At 36.9% G+C, this 20,460-nt stretch overlaps 1 long non-coding RNA gene across 1 annotated transcript in view; it reads left to right on the top strand.

Moving 5' to 3' along the window:
- Positions 1-20,460, top strand: part of LOC139178234 (uncharacterized) — a 169,358-nt gene that overhangs the window by 113,553 nt on the left and 35,345 nt on the right. The window lies entirely within an intron of this gene.

The raw sequence follows: 20,460 nt of genomic DNA, 5'->3' as shown, positions 1-20,460 counted from the left end.
CTTGATGAAACTTAATCATAGAATCTGGGGGTGGGGGGTGCAGAGCAGGTAATTTTTCTGCCTACTACCACAAGAGTTATGATTTGCTTTTTTTTTTTTTAATTTAACCTATTTTTGAAATCTCCATCTTTAACTGAAGAGTCTGAATATCTATTTAATGTAATTATTAATAATGCAGGCTTCCCTGGTGGCTTAGCTGATAAAGAATCCACCTGCAATATGGGAGACCTGGGTTGGATCCCTGGATTGAGAAGATCCCCTGGAGAAGGGAAAGGCTACCCACTCTAGTATTCTGGCCTGGAGAATTCCTTGGACTGTATAGTCCATGGGCTCACAAAGACTGGGACAGGACTGAGCGACTTTCACTTCACTTACTTATTTTAGTTGTTGCATCTGTCACGTTGTCTATTTTTTCTCTTGCTATGGGTTACATTGGGAATACTAATTTGTTAAATGCCTGGGTTTTGTTATGATAATTTAAAAGTGTTTTGAGGGTTTTTTTCTTTCTTTTGAAATTCTATTTTATTTTATTTTTTAACTTTACAATGTTTTGAGTTTTAACAGGAAGTTTGGAGAAGGAAATGGCAACCCACTCCAGTATTCTTGCCTGGAGAATTTCATGAACAAAGGGGCCTGGTGCCTACAGTCCACGGGGTTGCAAAGAGTCAAACACAACTGAGCAATCATCACTCTCTCAGTTGCATATAGAGCAGCATGATATTTTCAAACCTCATTTTAAAATCTTTCTCTGGCCTGACTAGAAAGATTTTGTTTTGGAGCTAGTTTAGCTCAACCATTCATATGACTGCATCACCTTTCTAATTATTCATCTATTCAGATTTTCTATTTCTTCATATTTCAGTCTTAATAGCTTATGTGTTTCTAGGAATTAGTATATTTACTCATCTTCTTTACTGATTTCCTAGTTATTAAACAAAGTCTGTAGTCTGGTTGTTCAGGACTAGAAAATCTCCCTTCCCTGCACGACTCTGCAAACTGTTCTACCTAAACCTTTGCAGTTGCTACTCTTTCAATAGTTACTCTCTGCTTAAGCTTCACACATTCTCGTTCTATGCATGAGTAGCTTAGTTCTCAGCCAAAAACACCACCTCATGTGTAGCCCTAATACATTTCAGGTACCATTTTTCTACCATTTCCCTCGCAGTGGTCCTATGCTCCACACAATTCCAGTTACTTCAACTTTTCCAAACTTCAATTTCCATTTCCTCAAATCAGCCAGACTGTCACAGTCTTTACTTTTTCACTTCTTGCACTTATATCTTTATCTAGAAAGGGCCTGTAGGCAGTAAATGAATGTAACAGTAAAACTCACTTTGTTTCCATTCTTTCATACTGTCATGCTTTTTCTGTTGTCTAGTATTAAATTAATGATTTCATTTTTCAAAAACTGTTCTTTACTGACAGTGGTAAATCCTGTTGCAGTTATGGCATTATAAATGCATCATCTTATGATCCAGTATTTTCTGGCATTGTAGCTCAGCTGGTAAAGAATCTGCTTGCAATGAGGGAGACCTGGGATTGATCCTTGGGTTGGGAAGATCCGCTAGAGAAAGGAAAGGCTAACCACTCTGGTAAACTGGCCTGGAGAATTCCATGGACCTCAGTCCATGGGGTCACAAAGAGTTATACACAACTGAGTGACTTTCACTTTTCACTTTCAAGCTAGACTTCAACAGTACGTGAACCAAGAACTTCCAAATGTACAAGATGGATTTAGAAAAGGGAGAGGAACTACAGATCAAATTGCCAACATCCATTGGCTCATAGAAAAAGCAAGGGAATTCCAGAAAAACAGCTATTTGTTTCATTGACTAGGCTAAAGCCTCTGATTGTCTAGATCATAACAAACTGTCGAAAATTATTCAAGAGATGGGAACATCAGACCACCTTACCTATCTTCTGAGAAACCTGTATGCAGGTCAAGAAACAACACTTAGAACCAGACATGAAACAATGGACTTGTTCCAAATTGGGAAAGGAGATGGTCAAGGCTGTATGTTGTCACCCTGCTTGTTTAACTTATATGCAGAGTACATCATGTGAAATGCCAGGATGGATGAAGCAGAAGCTGGAATCAAGATTTCTGGGAGAAATGTGGACAAACTCAGATATGCTTATGACACCACCATTATGACAGAAAGCAAGAACTAAAGAGCCTCTTGTTGAAAGTGAAGAGGAGAGTGAAAAAGTTGGTGTACACTCAACATTCAGAAAATTAAGATCATGGCATCTAGACCCATCAGTTCACTTCAGTTCAGTCACTCAGTTGAATCCAACTCTCTGTGACCCCATGGACTGCTGCATGCCAGGCCACCCTGTTCATCACCAACTCCCAGAGTTTACTACAACTCATGTCCATTGAGTCAGTGATGCCATACAACCATGTCATGCTCTGTCATCCCCTTCACCTCCCACCTTCAGAATTTCCCAGCATCAGGGTCTTTTCCAATGAGTCAGCTCTTCCCATCAGGTGGCCAAAGTAGTAAAGTTTCAGCTACAACATCAGTCCTTCCAATGAATACTCAGGACTGATCTCCTTGAAGATGGACTGGTTGGATCTCCTTACAGTCCAAGGGACTCTCAAGAGTCTTCTCCAACACTACAGTTCAAAAGCATCAATTCTTTGGTGCTCAACTTTCTTTGTAGTCCAACTCTCACATCCATACATGACCATTGGAAAAACCATAGCTTTGACTAAATGGACCTCTGTTGGCAAAGTAATGTCTCTGCTTTTGAATATGCTATCTAGTTTGGTCATAACTTTTCTTCCAAGGAGTAAGCGCCTTTTAATTTCATGACTACAGTCACCATATGCAGTGATTTTGGAGCCCAGAAAAACAAAGTCTGACACTGTTTCCACTGTTTCCCCCATCTATTTGCCCTGAAGTGATGGGACAAGATGCCATGATCTTAGTTTTCTGAATGTTGAGCTTTAAGCCAACTTTTTCACCTTCTCTCTCACTTTCATCAAGAGGCTCTTTAGTTCTTTTTCACCTGCATATCTGAGGTTATTGATATTTCTCCTGGCAATCTTGATTCCAGCTTGTGCTTCATCCAGTCCAGTGTTTCTCATGATGTACTCTGCATATAAGTTAAATAAGCATGGTGACAATATACATCCTTGACATATTCCTTTTCTTATTTGGAACCAGTCTGTTATTCCATGTCCAGTTCTAACTGTTGCTTCCAAACCTGCATATAGATTTCTCAAGAGGCAGGTCAGGTGGTCTGGTATTCCCATCTCTCTCAGAATTTTCCACAGTTTATTGTGATACACACAGTCAAAGGCTTTGGCATAGTCAATAAAGCAGAAATAGATGTTTTTCTGGAACTCTCTTGCTTTTTCAATGATCCAGCAGATGTTGGCAATTTGATCTCTTGTTCCTCTGCCTTTTCTAAAACCAGCTTGAACATCTGGAAGTTCACGGTCCATGTTTTGTTGAAGCCTTGCTTCAAGAATTTTGAACATTACTTTACTAGTGTGTGAGATGAATGCAATTGTGCAGTAGTTTGAGCATTGTTTGGCATTGCTTTTCTTTGGGATTGGAATGAAAACTGACCCTTTCCAGTCCTGTGGCCACTGGTGAGTTTTCTATCACTCCATGGCAAATAGATGGGGGAAAAATGGAGACACTGACAGACTTTATTTTGGGTGCTCCAAAATAACTGCAGATGGTGAGTGCAGCCAAGAAATTAATGACACTTGCTCCTTGGAAGGAAATTTATGACCAACCTAGACAGTATATTAAAAAGCAGAGACATTACTTTGCCAACAAAGGTCCATCTAGGCAAAGCTATGGTTTTTCCAGTAGTCATGTATGGATGTGTGAGTTGGACTATAATGAAGGTTGAGCACCAAGGAATTGATGCTTTTGAACTGTGATGTTGGAGAAGACTCTTGAGAGTCCCTTGGACAGAGTGAGATCCAACCAGTCAATCCTAAAGGAGATCAGTCCTGAATATTCATTAGAAGGAGTGATGTTGAAGCTGAAACTCCAATACTTTGGCCACCTGATTTGAAGAACTGACTCATTTGAAAAGAGCCTGATGCTGGGGAAAATTGTAGGCAGGAGGAGAAGGGTATGACAGAGGATGAGATGGTTGGATGGTATCACTGACTCAATGGACATGAGTTTGAGTAAGCTCAGGGAGTTGGTAATAGACAGGGAAGCCTGGAATGCTGCAGTCCATGGGGTTGAAAAGAGTTGGACATGACTGACTGGGCTGAACAGTTATGCTGATGGATACCAAACTAATGGCAAAAAGTGAAAGCTGAACTAAAAAGCCTCTTGATGAAAGTGAAAGAGGAGAGTTAAAAATCTGGCTTAAAACTCAACATTCAAAAAGCTAAGATCATGGTATCTGGTCCCATCACTTCATGGCAAATAGATGGGGAAATAATGGAAACAGTGAGAGACCTTATTTTCTTGGACTCCAAAATCACCATGAAATTAAAAGATGCTTGCTCCTTGGAAGAAAAGCTATGATAAATCTCTATAGCATATTAAAAAGCAGAGAGATCAGTTTGCCAAACAAGATCAGTATAATCAAAGCTATGGTTTTTCCAGTAGCCATATATGGATTGAGAGTTGGACCATAAAGGAGGCTAAGCGGTAAGAATTGATGCTTTCAAAATGTGGCACTAGAAAATACTCTTGAGAGTCCCCTGACAGCAAGGAGATCAAACCAGTCAATTCTAAAGGAAATCAACTCTGAATATTCATTGGAAGGACTGATGCTGAAGTTCCAATACTTTGACTGCCTGATGCAAAAATCCAACTCATTGAAAAAGACCCTGATGCTGGAAAAGGTTGAAGTCAGGAGAAGCAAGGGGTAACAGAGGATGAGATGGTTGGATGGCATCACTGACTAATGGACATGAGTTGAGAAAGCTCTTGGAGACAGTGAAGGACAGGGAAGCCTGTCATGCTGTAGTTTACAGGGTTGCTAAGAGTCAGATTCAACTTAGCAACTGGACAAAAATACTCAGTGAAGATTCTCAAAGTATTTCTACTATTTTGAAATGTAGTGCCTCACATAATATATACATATACTGTGAAAAATTTGTTCTTTTTGGATCCCAGATATAAAATCTGAATTGTGTATGTTTTACATGTCAAGTATTTATAGAATAAGTATGAAGTCATTAGAGCTTGATAAACTAAGTGTATAACATTCTAATAAAATTTATTGCCAATGTAAAAACACTAGGTTTTAAAACATACTTTCATTTTATGGCTGTCAAGCACATGACAAAACCCTAAATTTTCATGACATTAATTAAATGTAAAATGGAATAAACAAGGTTTCAAAGTGAGAGAGATAGCTTTGCAAGACAAACAGCAATACTCTATTCACTTATTTAATAATGATTTTTAAAGTACTCTTTTAATAGCATGCTCTTAGTCATCACCAAGTTTCTATTGAAAGTAATCTAGTGTACTGATTATTCAGAAAGCAAGACTGATCTTACTTCTTCAGGAATAGAAGTAGTTAATCACACTGCAGTGATATATAGATTTGAAATGCATTTCCCATTTGGTTATTTTTCCCAAGAGAGCTTACAAATGCACACAGATAACAACAGTAGAATGCCTACTTCAATATTTATTGAAATCAATGTCAAGAGTCAATGATTATATCAAGAGGCAAGTGACTATAATTCAAGTAATACCATTGATTCTCTAATGAAATAGAACTACAGAAGGTCCCCAACTTAAATTTGCTGTTTAGTCACTAAGTTGTGTCTGACACTTTGCAACACGATGGACTAGAGCCTGCCAAGCTCCTCTGTCCATGGGATTTCCTAGGCAAGAATACTTGAGTGGGTTGCCATTTCCTTCTCTAGGGGATCTTCCTGACCCTGGGATTGAACCTGTATCTCCTGCTTTGGCAGACAGATTCTTTACCACTGAGCCACCAGGGAAGCCCAATATCAGTAGGAAAATGACTTTACTTCAAGCAATACCACTGATTCTTTAATGAAATAGAGCTGCAGAAGGTTCCGAACTTACAATCATCTGACTTATGCAGGTTTTCAATCTTATCATGGCATAATAGCATATGCATTCATTAGAAACCACCCCTGCAGTTTTGAATTTTGATCTTTGCCTGGGCTAGTGATATGCAGTGTGGTGCTCTCTCCGATGCTGGGCAACAGCAGTGAGCCACAGCACCAGTCGGCCATGTGATCACAAGGGTAAGCAATGGACATACTTAGAGGAGCAGTGGCTGTGCTTTGCTGGAGCAGCTGTGACGAGATACCCCACATCCAAGGTAAGAGAAACCCAAGTAAGACAGTAGGCACTGAGAGAGGGCATCAGATGGCAGAGAGATTGAAACCACAATCACAGACAACTAGCCAATCTGATCACACATACCACAGCCTTGTCTAACTCAGTGAAACTAAGACATGCCCTGCGGGGCCACCCAAGACAGACGGGTCATGGTGGAGAGGTCTGACAGAATGTGGTCCATTGGAGAAGGGAATGGCAAACCACTTCAGTATTCTTGCCTTGAGAATCCCATGAACAGTATGAAAAGGCAAAAAGATAGGACACTGAAAGATGAATTCCCCAGGTCGGTAGATGCCCATATGCTACTGGAGATCAGTGGAGAAATAACTCCAGAAAGAATGAAGGGATGGAGCCAAAGCAAAACCAACACCCAGCTGTGGATGGGACTGGTGATAGAAGCAAGGTCCGATGCTGTAAAAGCAATATTGTGCAGGGACCGGGAATGTTAGGCCCATGAATCAAGGCAAATTGGAAGTGGTCAAACAAGAGACGGCAAGAGTGAACATCAACATTCTAGGAATCAGAGAACTAAGATGGACTGGAATGGGTGAATTTAACTCAGATGACCATTATATCTACAACTGTGGGCAGGAATCCCTTAGAAGAAATGGAGTAGCCATCATGGTCAACAAAAGAGTCCAAAACGCAGTACTTGGATGCAATCTCAAAACCAACAGAATGATCTCTATTCATTTCCAAGGCATACCATTCAATATCATGGTAATCAAAGTCTATGCCCCGGCCAGTAACGCTGAAGAAGCTGAACAGTTCTAAGCAGACCTACAAGACCTTCTAGAACTAACACCCAAAAGGATGTCCTTTTCATTATAGGGGGCTGGAATACAAAAGTAGGAAGTCAAGAAACACCTGGAATAAAAGGCAAACCTGGAATGAAGCAGAGCAAAGGCTAATAGAGTTCTCCCAAGAGAATGCACTGGTGTTACCAAACAGCCTCTTCCAAAAACGCAAGAGAAGACTCTACACATGGACATCACTGGGTGGTCAACACCGATATCAGATTGATTATATTCTTTGCAGCCAAATATGGAGAAGCTCTATGCAGTCAGCAAAAACAAGACCAGGAGCTGACTGTGGCTCAGATCATGAACTCCCCGTTGCCAAATTCAGACTTAAATTGAAGAAAGTGGAGAAAACCACTAGACCATTCAGGTATGACCTAAATCAAATCCCTTATGACTATACAGTAGAAGTGAGAAATAGATTTAAGGTCCTAGATCTGGTAGATAGAGTGCCTGATGAACTATGGACAGAGGTTCATGACATTGTACAGGAGACAGGAATCAAGACTATCCCCAACAAAAAGAAATGCAAAAAAGCTAAATGGCTGTCTGAGGAGGCCTTACAAATAGCTGTGAAAAGAAGGGAAGAAAAACCAAAGAAGAAAAGGAAAGACATACCCATTTGAATGCAGTGTTCCAAAGAATAGCAAGGAGAGATAAGGAAGCCTTCCTCAGCGATCAATGCAAAGAAATAGAGGAAAACAACAGAATGGGAAAGACTAGAGATCTCTTCCAGAAAATTAGAGATACCAAGGGGATATTTCATGCAAAGATGGGCTCAATAAAGGACAGAAATGGTATGGACCTAACAGAAGCAGACGATATTAAGAAGAGGTGGCAAGAATACACAGAAGAACTGTACAAAAAAGATCTTCATGACCCAGATAATCACGATGGTGTGATCACTGACCTAGAGCGAGACATCCTGGAATGTGACGTCACGTGGCCCTTCAGAAGCATCACTATGAATAAAGCTAGTGGAGGTGATGGAATTCCAGTGGAGCTATTTCAAATCCTGAAAGATGATGCTGTGAAAGTGCCACACTCAATATGCCAGGAAATTTGGAAAACTCAGCAGTGGCCACAGGACTGGAAAAGGTCCGTTTTCATTCCAGTCCTGAAGAAAAGTGAAGTCGCTCAGTCATGTCTGACTCTTTGCGACCCTATGGACTGTGATCTACCGGGCTTCTCTGTCCATGGGATTTTCCAGGCAAGAGTACTGGAGTGGGTTGCCATTTCCTTCACAGGGGATCTTCCCAACCCAGGGATCGAACCTGGGTCTCCCACATTGTAGGCAGACACTTTACCCTCTGAGCCACCAGGGAAGCCCTAATCCCAAAGAAAGGCAATGCCAAAGGATGTTCAAACTACTCCACAATTGCACTCATCTCACACGCTAGTAAAATGATGCTGAAAATTCTTCAAGCCAGGCTTAAGCAATATGTGAACCATGAAATTCCAGATGTTCAAGCTGGTTTTAGAAAAGGCAGAGGAACAAGAGATCAAATTTCCAACATCTGCTGGATCATCAAAAAAGCGAGAGAGTTCCAGAAAAAAAAAAAAAACCACATCTATTTCTGCTTTATTGACTATGCCAAAGCTTCTGACTGTGGATCACAATAAACTATGGAAAATTCTGAAAGAGATGGGAATACCAGACCACCTGACCTGCCTCTTGAGAAATCTGTATGCAGGTCAGGAAGCAATAGTTAGAACTGGACATGGAACAACAGACTGGTTCCAAATAGGAAGAGTATGTCAAGGCTGTATATTGTCACCCTGCTTATTTAACTTCTATGCAGAGTACATCATGAAAAACGCTGGATTGGAGGAAGCACAAGCTGGAATCAAGATTGCTGGGAGAAATCAATAACCTCAGATATGCAGATGACATCACCCTTATGGCACAAAGTGAAGAGGAACTAAAGAGCCTCTTGATGAAAGTGCAACTGGAGAGTGGAAAAAGTTGGCTTAAAGCTCAACATTCAGAAAACAAAGATCATGTCACCCAGTTCCATCACTTCATGGCAAATGGATGGGGAAACAGTGGAAACAGTGGCTGACTTATTTTTCTGGGCTCCAAAATCAGTGTGGATGGTGATTACAGTCATAAAATTAAAAGATGCTTACACCTGGGAAGGAAAGTTTTGACCAACCTAGACAGCATATTGAAAAGCAGAGACATTACTTTGCCAACAAAGGTCCGTCTAGTCAAGGCTATGGTTTTTCCAGTGGTCATGTATGGATGTGAGAGTTGGACTACAAAGAAAGCTGAGCACAGATGAATTGATGCTTTTGAACTGTAGTGTTGAGAAGACTCTTGAGAGTCCCTTGGACTGCAAGGAGATTCAACAAGTCTGTTATAAAGGAGATCAGTCCTGAATATTCATTGGAAGGACTGATGTTGAAGCTGAAACTCTACTACTTTGGCCACCTGATGGGAAGAGCTGACTCATTGGAAAAGACCCTGATGCTGGGAAAGATTGAAGGCAGGAGGAGAAGGAGATGACAGAGGATGAGATGGTTGGCATGGGTTTGGGTAGACTCCGGGTTTGATGATGGACAGGGAGGCCTGGCATGCTGCGGTTCATGGAGTTGAAAAGAGTTGGACACGACTGAGTGACTGAACTGACCTGACCATCATTCTGCATCATACAATTATTTTGTTTGTCCCCTCAGTACAGTATTCAAAAAAATTACACAAGATACTCAACACTTTATTATAAATACTTTGTTAGAGTGTTTTGCCCAATTATAGGCTAATATAAGTGTTCTGAGCATATTTTAGGTAGGTTATGATAAGCTATAAGCTATAATCTTTCTCAGGACTTAACCCCACCATAATTTGAGGGAGATTTGTGTTTAAAGATTTTCAAACAAGGATCTCATGTATATTCCTTTGATCTGTCAGTAGATTATCCAACATCTTTAGAGAATCTTTCCTAATACTGTAATTCAAAGATGAAAAAAAAAAAGAAAATCAAACCTCAAAAGTTTCAGAAGTGAAGATGTAAATTGGAGCATAGGAGTAAAGGTCCAGATGCCAATTTCTAATGATGTTGTGAATGTTAGATTTATTAGACAATTACGTTATGATTAAAAAAAAGGGGGGAAATAGCATTATGTTCCGTAGTTCTTAAGATGAAAAGAAGCACTGAAAGCAACCTAAAGTATGAGATATACAAGAGCCTTCTTTCAACAATAGAGTTAAGATTAACAAAAGAAAGGAAAAATAAACATTCATTGACAACTCTTCTAATACCCTGGTTATCTGACATATTAAGCTTTTCTATTTCTTCTTTAAAGTTCTTTATTTTTTTTTCTTTCCAAATATGTTTTTACTTTCTAATAGATCATATTTATTCTGATATTTTTTTCCTAATATACTGTGAACCTTTCTCCAGGTTAAAACATTTTCTTCAAATTCTTAATTTTAAAGGCTTTATGACTTTGACCATACAAATGTATGACAGCTTAAGCAGAATCCAATTGTTCAACATTTAAATTATTTCCAATTGGGGGGTATTTTAAATAGTTCATCCAAATACGTTGTTTTAAAACATTTTAGATACAGAATCACGTACTGAACTCAAAGCAGTGCTGGGCCATTTCACGAAGGCTATTTCTTTTATTCCAGTCCGGAACTTTTGGGCGTTTACTGAAAGGGACAGACTTTCTAGCCTTCTTCAGTGAAACCACGTAGTTCCTTAGAAACAGATATTTCAATTCTGTAATTTTGTGCTCTTTTCAATCATATGCTCAGATAGAGCTTTAGCAGAAGCAACAATGTTGTCTAAGGAATAGCTATTCATATGGAAGGACTTGCTTCTTTCTCTTAGTTAATCCAGATTTTCATCCTAACAAAATTGAATAGTTGGCACTCTTATCTCTAAGAACAGCTACAGAGAATGGGAAGCACTGAGGTGTTGCACCAATCACACAATATGTATTCAGAAGGTCTTTAGCATAATTTCTTACAGATTTCAGATCATACAAACTATAGGAAAATACCATGATAGGTCTCTAAACTGAAAACTGATCCACTAATCTCTTTGTCATAATACATATCTTGTCAGCAGCAAACTACAAATGCCCTCTATCATTTTTTAAAATAAATTCAGTCTGCCAAATTACCACCAGTTCATGGTTAGATTTCCTAAAGAATTCCACTATTGCTCTTTATTTCTGCAATACAGGGTTATTAAGGAAAATGACATGTAAAACACTAGATGAACCTACGTATCTATCATCTTGATTTTGTCTGTACTTTCCACATCACCCTTCAAGGCACATGTCTGAATAACAGAGGTTACTGCTATCTTAGAATTAACCTGCCCCAAATTCAAGGTTTCTTTTAGCCTTTGAAACTCTCTCAAAATGTCTTCATCCTTGTTATTAATTTTAAATGGAATTCCAATAAAATTTTATTTTTCAATTCAAACCAAAAGTGACTATTAAAAATAACCATGGGTTAACTCTGTATAACCTGTATAACTCTGTATAAATTCTATTTAATAGTATTTTGATTAGACTATCATTTGTACAATTTTTATTTTGAAATAGAATTTTCTTTGACTTCTTTTTTAGAAATTAGTTTATAACCATTTGATATTTTGAAGAAAAATAAATGTATGTGGTTTACATACATTTACATTTGTGTAAATTATATCAAAAGTGAAAGTGTTAGTCACTCAATCGTGTCTGACCCTCTGTGACCCCAGGGACTGCAGTCCACCAGGCTCTTCTCCATGGAATTCTCCGCAAGAATACTGGAATGGGTTGCCATTTCTTTCTCTAGGGGATCTTCTTGACCCAGGGATTGAATCTGTGTCTCCTGTATTGCAGACTGATTCTTTACTGTTTCAGCCTAAGACTGTTTTCCCTCTATTTTACTAAATTGAATATTTAAAGTCTAAAATTAGTACATCAAGGGGATGATCAAGATGGCAGAGTCGGAGGACATGGAGCTCAACTACCCCTTGAAGAACACATCAAAAAAACATCTACATGTTGAACAGTTCTCACTGAAAACTAACTAGAAGCTGGCAGAAAGATTTCTGTACAACAGATACTGTAATAAAGATTGACATGAATTGTGAAAGAAGGGAAGAGAGGTGATCAAGCTGGGATCTGTGCCTCTGGGAAGAGTCAGAAGAAAAGAGAGTTTACACAGGTGAAAATCTGCCCTGGGGAGTGAACAGTTCAAGCCACATACTGGGTGCCCCAGTCATGGGATCCAACAGAGAAGAGGAGCCCCCTTGGCTGATTGGAGGCCTGATGGGATTAGCAGGGAAGCCTGCACCTCACTCCTGAAGAACACATGAGAACTGACTTGCTCCTGAGGTAGGGCAAGCTTCCCTGGTGGCTCAGTTGTTAAAGAGTCTGCCTGCAATGTGGGAGACCCAGGTTCGTGCCCTGGGTGGGGAAGATCCCCTGGGGAAGGAAAGGGCTACCCACTTCAGTATTCTTGCCTGGAGAATTCCATGGACAGAAGAGCCTGGTTGAGCTACAATCCATGGGATCACGAAGAGTCCGACACCTGAGTGACTAGCACTTTGACATTTTCAGGTAGGGCAGAGAGGGGCGGGTTGAATACTGCTCAAGCAGCTGTTATAAGTCGTTATTATCTTTGACATTTCTGCTGTTGGTAGCAGATATTTTTAAAAATTAGAAATGATTATTTTTATTGGAATCACTACAGTATCTACCAAAGAAGTTGATTTCTACTAAAAGACATAGAAAATCTTTAAATAAATGTGAAAAATTGATACCATTCCCCAAACACAAAACTGAATTGTATTCTTTGATAATTCTCATCATATATTTTAAAAATTGAAGTCTCTGTTGAACTTAATAGTTATATGTTAATTATGAAAGTATTTTAGGACACATAAATAGTATAAAGTTTTGGATTGGGGTTTTGCTGGTGGACAAACTTCCTTATTAACCAAAAATAACCATGAATGCCAAGGGGATGGAGGGACAGTGGGACACACACAGGAGGAGGTAGCATAGGGCTGGCCAGCTTTTAATGTGTAAAAGTTAAGTCCAAATTCTCCCTCCTATTTAAGAATTTTCAGAATCGAAATTCTCAGATGTGGATAAAATTTTTCCCTGGTGGGGGTGGGGGGGATCAATTTTCTATCTGGAATATAATTCATGTTTGTATCACTTTGCAAGAAATTTAAAATTGCTCCATTTTATATTCCTATGAGATTTTCTTATATCGAGGCTCTTAAACTATTCTCAATATTTAAATATGTAGTTTGGAGCTTTAAAGGGAAACTGAGCCTAGCATTTGCTAGGTACTTATCTAAGTTTCTGTATAGCTGTGCCATTCATATTATTTTTTTTATTCCTGTGGATCCTAAATGGTTATATCAGATGTATTTAGGTAACTAGTGTCAAATTCTCGGAGAAGGCCATGGCACCCAACTCCGGTACTCTTGCCTGGACAATCCCATGGACGGAGGAGCCTGGTAGGCTGCAGTCCATGAGGTCGCTAAGAGTCGGACATGACTGAACGACTTCACTTTGACTTTTCACTTTCACGCATTGGAAAAGGAAATGGCAACCCACTCCAGTGTTCTTGCCTGGAGAATCCCAGGGACGGGGGAGCCTGGTGGGCTGCCGTCTATGGGGTCGCACAGAGTCGGACACGACTGAAGCAACTTAGCAGCAGCAGCAGTGTCAAATTCTAAGGAAAGGAAGTATACAAAGCTGAAAATAAAAGCATACAGAAATGCTTCTAGTTCTTTTTATATTTCTAAAGAGCCAACTTCAAGTGACAATGGTGCCAAGTTTATCCTAAGTTATTTATTTATGTATTTATTTTCTTCAGAAATAACTATTGAACCAAGATGGCAAACTAATGTTCAATTTCTGAGACTACAATTGTCACAGCTATGATTAGAGGGGTGGATTACTTATCTGTTTGTATATGGTGTTTGACACCTATTGGTAAAAAAAAAAAATGACAATCTCTTCTTTGTGATATAATGATGATATATATAAACAATGAAATAGGTGGTAATTCTAGGTAGATAATTATTAACTTTAAAATTTATCTAAAAACACTTGAAATATGTGAAATTAGGTGGAAGATGAGTGTAATGTACAGACAAAAGCAGTTTAGAAAAGATATATATTTCATGCTTTGAACTCGCACTGGTTATTTACATATGGCAATACACATGTTTCAATGCTATTCTCTCAAATCATCCCAATCTCTCCTTCTCCCACTCAATTCAAAAGTCTGTTCTTTACATCTGTGTCTCCTTTGCTGCCCTGCAAAAACCATCACAATATTGTAAAGTAATTATCCTTGAATTAAAATAAATAAATAAATAAATTTTTAAAGATACATATTATTTAGAAACAGTAGCATTCTCAATTCTATCGATGCAGTGGCTAATCTGAATGAGTAAAGTTTCTTTTGTATCAATGTTCAGATAAATTATATGTGATTTGGGAAATAGATTTTTTAATTTGAAATACATGACAGAGATTTTTAAAATAAAATCCAAGAAGAATATTTAAAGTTACAAGGAAATTTTTTTTTTTCCTTGTTTGGTGACTATTGTGATTTGACTTGATTTCTTAGTAGCTGGTGAGGAATGGTCAGCAATTGATGGTGTTTTTAATTTTAGATCAGTTCCCAGGCAAAAGACCTGTCTGGAATTCTTCTGGTTCAGTACAGTTCCCTGTGATTAGTAACATAATAAATACCATTATGAGTTATCGATGATCACATAATGATCATATATCAAATACCACTGAGTCATGTAAATATAGGGGTCACTGGAAATTTCACTTCAGAATAAAATTCAATGTCATTATGGTAGCAATATCATTATGGTACCTGAAAATTTTTTTAATGGAAAACTGTTCACTCATTTTAATAAATATAAACATATTTGCTTATAATATATATCCTTTTAAAAAATTATTACTTTCAAAGAGATTACAAGCCTTAGATTATTTCATCTTTATGACTAATCACAAAAAGAATTGATATCCTATTCAAATGAGTATGCTAGGCCTAACAATTTTAAGTAATTTCACAAGGTCACAAAACTCAATGGTATAGCATAAGTCTTGAAGGTTTTCTTTAATTTATTCATTCTTTTTTCTTTCTGTTTCTCAGAATGGATAATCTCAAGTGATCTGTCCTCAAGTTTACTGTTTTTACTACCAGTTCAAAGCACATTTGGGACCCCTCTAGTGAATTTTCCATTTTAGCTATTACACTTTTCAACACCAGAATTTCTCTTTGATTCCTGTGTTTGGTGATATAACATTTTCATACTTTCTTTAGACATGATTTCCTTTAATTACTTGAATATATTTAAAATATCTATTTTAAAGTGTTTGTCAATAAGTCCATTACTGAATTTACGAAAATTAATGTTGACTACATTTTTTTGGTCCTGTTCGTGTGTCATAATTGTATTTATTTCCATTAATTCCATCTTCTTAATTATGTTTTCAATCTATTATATATTTGTTCTTTTTTCTTTGCATGAACTTCCTGTACACAGAGAGATTTGCTAATATCCCTCATTATGGTAGAGAACTTTCCATTATCTCCCATCTAGATTCCTATTTTTATTTTACATATATTTGTGTATAAAATCATCCCAATTATTAAAACATCTGTATCATCATATAGTAACTTATTCTTTCTCTAATATTTTATATTTGAAAGATGATTTTCAGTAATGTTAGTCTATATGCTAGTTTTAAACTTGTTAGTATTTTTCAGTAATATGCTTTACTATTTAACTAATACAATCTTTCATTTTAGATGTCTTTTGTAAACAACACATATTCTGAATTTCATTTTTAATCCAATCTGATAATCACTGTATTTAGAAAAATGAATTTAATACTTTTATCTCAATCATGATGTCTGTATATCATATTTTCACTTTATACAATATTATGTTGTTTTATACTTATTATATATTTTTTTACTATCATGGGATTTTTGACTATTTTGACATTTTATAGGTTTTATACTATTTATATTATTTTATTTACTAGTATGCAAATTTTACATTTATTTCTTGTCTTTTAAAAATGTCCTTGAAATATTGCCTTGATTAATTTAATTGACAATTAAATAAAATATCTTGCCTATTTTTAGGAAATTTCCAAAACCTTTATAAAAACTAATTCACAATATCTCCCTCCCACATTCAATGGTATTTTTATCCAGAGTGGTATGTCTTAATTTTTCTAGTTCCAAATTAAGCAACATTATCATTGTTATTATTTTATTTTTCACACACTGTGTCCTACCTACTTTACTAGTACATTTAGCTTTGTTTTGTCTAATTTGTTTCTTCTTGAATTTCAATTGCCCCTTTTTCCTTTCTTCTTCTCTTCTTCCAATTTCAGATAATTTGCCTTCCTGTTTAAATATGTCTTCTGAGTTCAAAAATTGTATGATCATGTCTGTTTGTTAGTAAACTCAATTTTTATTTTTCTGAAAGCACTGTATTTACTCTATTTCTTGAACAACTATACATTATAGATAATTCATGAATTAAGTATTTTCTTACAAACTTTAAATAACAATAATTGCAAAACTTTTTAGTATTTAAAATTTACCAGAAATTTTTCTGAGGCTGCGAACATATCATTGCTGTTCTGTAACTACTCTAACTTATATATATATTATTTTTATCCCTGTTTTAATGGGGAGGTAATAGATGTACACAAAATTTTATTAACTTGCCTATAGCTATAGAGTTAGTAAACGACAAACAAGGAATTTACCCTTGGCATACCTACCCTAGAGTCTGCTTTGTTAAGTTCTGATATCTATGGTATAGTGCTTTTGTTGATAAGCCAACAGTCAAATTTTGTAATTCTTTTGGGTAGGGATACTTTGAATATCTTCTCTTTTCATTTTGTATTCTGTCCTTTTAATAAAATATATCTAGGAGATGATTTATCCTACCCAGCAGCAGCAACAACACATTTTACAGTTCCTATATCAGTAAGTTTTAATTACTTCAGCTCTCAAAAATTCAGTTATTATTTTTTAATGTATTGAGGAAATATCTTTACTTTGTTCTTTAAAAATTCTGTTTAAATATGTGTCAGAATTTCTCATTGTATCACCATATACTTTGGCTTTATTTTTATAAACTACAGCTGCTTTGGTTTCTGCTGCATTCTTTATAGTTACTTTTGACCCACTTTCCAAGTCCCTAATTCTCTGTTCAATTCTGTCTAATTTACTGTCAAACTCACTCACTAAATCCTTTCTATTTTTTGATTAAACAAATGTATTTCACAGCTTTTTTTCCAAAAAATTAATCATACATGTAGCTTCTTGTGATGTGCTTATGATTCTCATCTTCTATTTTTTAGAATTTCATAAATATTTTATATTCTCTGATAACTATATTTGTTTTAGTCTTTGTGTATGCTCAGGAAAATATTACTTCAATATTTAATATTGGTGCTGCCTCAAATAATAACTTGCATTATAGATAAATAATATTAGCAACATTTGAGGCTGTTAAATTTTTTATAAATATCATGTTCCATAAGAATGCCTCTATAATTTTCTCAAGTTAAATTCGTTCTAAGTTTATTATAATTGGAAAAGCATGCCTAACTGTTTATATAATAATTACCTACCTAAGCTTACTCCTTGGAAGGAAAGTTATGACCAAACTAGATAGCATATTCAAAAGCAGAGACATTACTTTGCCAACAAAGTTCCATCTAGTCAAGGCTACGGTTTATCCAGTAGCCATGTATGGATATGAGAGTTGGACTGTGAAGAAAGCTGAGCACCGAAGAATTGATGCTTTTGAACTGTGGTGTTGGAGAAGACTCTTGAGAGTCCCTTGGACTGCAAGGAGATCCAACCAGTCCATTCTAAAGGAGATAAGTCCTGGGTGTTCTTTGGAAGGACTGATGCTAAAGCTGAAGCTCCAGTACTTTGGCCACCTCATGTGAAGAGTTGACTCTTTGGAAAAGACTCTGATGCTGGGAAGGATTGGGGGCAGGAGGAAAAGGGGATGACAGAGAATGAGATGGCTGGATGGCATCACTGACTCGATGGATGTGAGTTTGAGTGAACTCCGGGAGTTGGTGATGGACAGGGAGGCATGGCGTGCTGCAATTCATGGGGTCGCAAGGAGTCAGACACAACTGAGTGACTAACTGAACTACATAGACTCATCTACAAACTGACTCTTCAGTAGCCCATAGGTTGAAATAAGTCACACGGTATTATTATGTATAGTGAAATAATCTGTTCATTAATTTGAAGGTATCATATAAACCCTCCTAAAACAATAAGAACTACACTTGGACAGGATATCAGGTCACTAAGAATATTTGTTAATGCTTCTTCAGACTTGGGGGTTCACTCTCAGTCTTAAACTACACCAGTACCCTGTAATCTGGTACTGTTCATCAGAGGGATTAAATTTTGTCACACATATCACTGTGTGTCATTTCAACCATATCTTGTTATATCTTTGTATCAGTTCAGTACAGTTCAGTCGCTCAGTCATGTCCGACTCTTTGCAACCCCATGAATTGCAGCACGGCAGGCCTCCCTGTCCATCACCAACTCCCGGAGTTCACTCAAACTCACATCCATCGAGTCGGTGATGCCATCCATCCATCTCATCCTCTGTCGTCCCCTTCTCCTCCTGCCCCCAATCCCTCCCAGCATGAGAGTCTTTTCCAATGAGTCAACTCTTCGCATGAGGTGGCCAAAGTATTGGAGTTTCAGCTTTAGCATCAGTCCTTCCAGAGAGCACCCAGGACTGATCTCTTTGTGGATGGACTGGTTGGATCTCCTTGCAGTCCAAGGGACTCTCAAGAGTCTTCTCCAACACCACAGTTCAAAAGCATCCATTCTCCGGTGCTCAGCTTTCTTCACAGTCCAACTCTCACATCCATACATGACCACTGGAAAACCATAGCCTTGACTAGATGGACCTTTTTGGCAAAGTAATGTCTCTGCTTTTGAATATGCTATCTAGGTTGGTCATAACTTTCCTTCCAAGAAGTAAGTGTATTTTAATTTTCATGGCTGAAATCACCATCGGCAGTGATTTTGGAGCCCCCCAAAATAAAGTCTGACACTGTTTCCACTGTTTCCCCATCTATTTCCCATGAAGTGATGGGACCAGATGCCATAACCTTAGTTTTCTGAATGTTGAGCTCTACAGATCTCTTTAAATAAATTCTTTGCTTATGGTGATACATGTGAGAAGTTGGAGTTTTAGTATTTTTAAGTGCTTAGAACATGCATTATCAGTAACATATATTTGTATATATATGTGTATATATATATATATATTTTTTAAGTTCATACAGTTCCCATATAAGCAGAGACGTTAACCTCTGCATCTTTTAAAGTACCACCTCTTGTATGTAGGTATAATGTTCTATTCAATAAAATCACATCATTTTTAGGATTATGTTGTTGCAAAACATATAAATATATTTATTAAGCATTTCTATAAATAATGATTATTTCTTGTTCTTTGCACATTAACAGAACATACCAAATGCCACTATGCAGAAAATTTGCCTAAATTTGTTGACTAATTTCCTTTTAGCACTACTACTTGGATTGCATAAGAAACCAACTGGGGCACCATTCACACACTCATCATTAGATTACATTCTCTAAGAGTGTACTTTTTTCCAAAAGTTTCTAAATTTTACAGCTGAACATTTAAATATCATCACAATATTATAAACTGACATTTAGAGAAAAGAAAAATGTGGTATTATTGGTAGTGACTTTACAACCCTTTGGAGTCACTTCTCTTCTTCAATGTCTCATCAAAATTTTTATTAAACAAATTGTTTCTGTTTCATTAAAATTTGTTTTCCTTGTGAGACATCTTAAAATCAGTTATAAAAAATCACCACCACTGATAAGGGTTATCTTTTATACCTTTACTAATGAACTCCTTTGTTCTACGTATAGAAATAGTAAGAACAGAAGTATTATGTAAAGGCAGTCAAAAATAAAGTAACAGAATGACTTAAATTTGTGGAGAGTCAAAAAATATGGATATAATCAGGAATTTTTAATACGTATTAAAGCTATGATAATTTTAGTCTAATGCTCAGTGATTTGAAGTTTATTCATTCAGATGCTTATGAGAAATTATACAAATTATTAAATGAATTTATGTATAGAAAAATTAATGTATATTATTAAGAAAAATAAAACATGATCATTCAGAAAAGGATACAACCTTTGCAGAATGCTACACTTCTAGGAAATGTATTTCTTCTCAAATGCCCTAGTTCTTCTCATCATTAGCACTATAAAAAAATGTTAACAA

The sequence above is a fragment of the Bos indicus genome, chromosome 21 (genome assembly GCF_029378745.1).
Source record: "Bos indicus isolate NIAB-ARS_2022 breed Sahiwal x Tharparkar chromosome 21, NIAB-ARS_B.indTharparkar_mat_pri_1.0, whole genome shotgun sequence".
NCBI lineage: Eukaryota > Metazoa > Chordata > Mammalia > Artiodactyla > Bovidae > Bos > Bos indicus.
Note: the sequence above shows the minus strand (reverse complement) of the source record. Positions and strands in the feature narration are given on the sequence as shown.